Source organism: Hypanus sabinus, chromosome 4, assembly GCF_030144855.1.
Source record: "Hypanus sabinus isolate sHypSab1 chromosome 4, sHypSab1.hap1, whole genome shotgun sequence".
Classification (NCBI taxonomy): domain Eukaryota; kingdom Metazoa; phylum Chordata; class Chondrichthyes; order Myliobatiformes; family Dasyatidae; genus Hypanus; species Hypanus sabinus.
The window spans coordinates 124,469,580-124,472,424 of NC_082709.1; positions in this window are offsets into that span (position 1 = coordinate 124,469,580).

Here is a 2,845-nt window from a genome sequence, read left to right on the forward strand (position 1 = left end):
TCCCTGAGTCAAAGGAGGAGCACAGTCTACTAGCGAGTGACCGTCTTGGTTGCTTTTCTTGTGATCACAAGACCCTTTTGGACATTGCTAATGTGGAATGCTGCATGTTTAATTCACTGATTTATTGGCAGTGAGCAGGGGCATATGGTATGGGGTCTGTGTGGCTTTGCTTGTAATGAGGCCAAGGGCTCAAGGTGCGACATCTCCTGGAGAGATGTGTCGCAGCCGGTTCACTCCACCAGGGTTGGCGTAGCACTGCGTCCAGACTGAAGCTGGTCCTTCCCCTGCCTCCCCCGGTACTCTCTCAGCAGAGGACAAGATCTGTTGTGTTCGACTGCAGATTCCTGCGGCATTCAATGGACTCAGGGTCTGGACTCTAATTTTCTTTTTGCGTGGTTGTATGTGCTTGCTGCCTCGTATGTGGGAGGACTAGGCCTGAAGCCGTGGCCTTGCCTATTTACAGCCGCTGGGAGAGAGGGCATCAGGGCTGGTGTGGCAGAGTCAGTGTGGGGTCGGTGCTATGGTACTTGACTGCTGATTTCTGTGGGATTGATGGCTTGAGTCTGGACTTTTTCTTTATTGTGCTCCTGTATCCTACTGATACCTGTTGTGTGCTTACTACCTTGTACGGGCTGTGTGACTGTTGCTACTGCGTCTTGCACCTTGGCCCAGGAGTAATGCTGAATCGACCGGCTGTATGTGTGGTGTACTACATATACCTGTCTGGACACGCCCCCCCCCACCCCCCCGCTGACTGCTCCTGTGGCTCCTCCCACAGACCCCGGTATAAAGGCGATTGAGGCCTGATCCCGGCCTCTCAGCCTCCAGGATGTAGCATGGTGGTCAATTGCTGCTTGTTCTTTCTTCCAGCCAATAAAAGCCTATATCTCGCCTCACATCTCGGAGAGTTATTGATGGTGTATCACAGCCACAATCACAATAACAGTGAATAAGGGGGTAAATAAAGGGGCCTGCTCTTTACTATGAAGGACTCTATCATAGACAAGTAATGGGTCATCACTACCAAAACATTCACACACCAGTTCCTGAATAATGTAGATCCATACACTTCCACAACGAGTCTTGCCAGAGATGGCGGGAATTCTGTCAACCCGAAACGAGATGAAGTCTTCCAGTTGGATGGTTGTTTCAGGAATGGTGATGTGGAGCCATTTTTCTGTCAGAATGCGTGTGCAGCTGTCCTTCAGCTCACGCTGATTCAGTCTCTGATGCAGGTATCTAATGTTTGAAAGCAGAATCAGCAGGAGGGCTGGCCTGCAGGGTTTTGCCTTTAGCCTTGCACAAATAAAAGTGCACTTTTGGTTAAGGTGGTGCCAGTGAACAATGATTCCTCGGGTGACCTCTTCCAAACAGCCGATCTTTTCAATCATTTCACTTTCTCTGCCTGTTCTTTGAGTCTTGATTGTGTTTCAGAAACTAGTGGAGCCTGTGGCTTGCAGTTTGGAATTCAATTGAATGATCTGGCGCTCTGCTGTCCCCTAGAGAACCGAGAGCACGAGCTGCCCTGTGGAGAAGCCCAGAGATGGGGCGTAGTGTCATGATCGACTCCTTTTCGAGGCGTCGAGGGAAGTTGAAGTATTGAGGCGAATGTGGTCAGTAGTCGCACTTCACGGAGCTCATGGGGTCAACGGCTGTCAATAGCTGGGTCAGCGCGGTGTTCAGACCTGGTGTGGTGGTTGCTCTTCGTGGAAGGACCAAATTCACGCAGCTGCTCTCCTTGAGGCTGACAGGATGATGTTTTTGAAATTCTGAGATTTACGTGATTGTTGGACTGTAGTTTATATTGGTCTCCTTCAGTTTTCTGTGTTCGCCTTCTTGCTGGTGGGTGATGTGTAACTTTTTGTGCGAGGGAGGGGTTGGGGATTTGGGGTCTGATGTTCCTGTTGATGTTTAACTCCATCTTCATTTCCAGTTAGTCACTAACTTCTGCAGCTCACTGAGAATGACGACGACCCAGAGCACACTAACAGAGCAACCATGGAGTGGCTTCGAATGAAGAAAATTGATGTCCTTGAGTGGCCCAGTCAGAGTCCTGACCTTAACCCGATCGAACATCTCTGGCAAAATCTCACGACTGTTGTCCACCGCTGATCCCAACTAACCTGGCACAGCTTGAGCAATATTGCAAGGAACAATGGGCAAATCTTGCTCCATCACATTGTGCAAAGCTGAGAGAAATTTATCCAGAAAGATTACTGGCTGTAACAGCTGCGAGAAGTGTTTCAACTAGGTACTGAGCAAAGGGGGATGAATACCTTTGAACTGCTAACATTACAGTTTTTGAATTTTTATTTTACATGTTTTACAATTTCTCTTCTTTTTTGGGCTCTGTTGTGAAAAAAGGAGCATGTGATTCTCAAATAAAAAACCTCTGTTAAATTGATCAAAACCCCCAGTTGTAATATACATTTATGTGAACTAAGGGTTGGGGGTCGAATACATTTTCAAGACACTGCACATGGTCATCTCTCAGAGAGAAGATAATGCTAATTAATGTAAAATTATAGTGGGGGGATCAGGCTGTAGGTCAAACAGGTACGAGGAGGCAATTAAAAAGGCTACAAAATGATTGAAAAGCAAAAGTGAATGTTGTCCAACGCCTGCCTCCTCCTGTGATAAATTGAAATCCTGAGCTCTGCCAAGTAATAACTGCATTTAGTTCATTTCAGGAAACACAAAAATGGACGATAGTGATGTCTGAAATTCAAGGTGGTTCTAACATTGTTGCTAAAGCTGAAAAATTGCAATAAGTATAAGTCCGTGATAAATACAGAATCCACCAGCCTGTCCCCTTAACCCTTGAAGCAAAATAGATCAATATTAC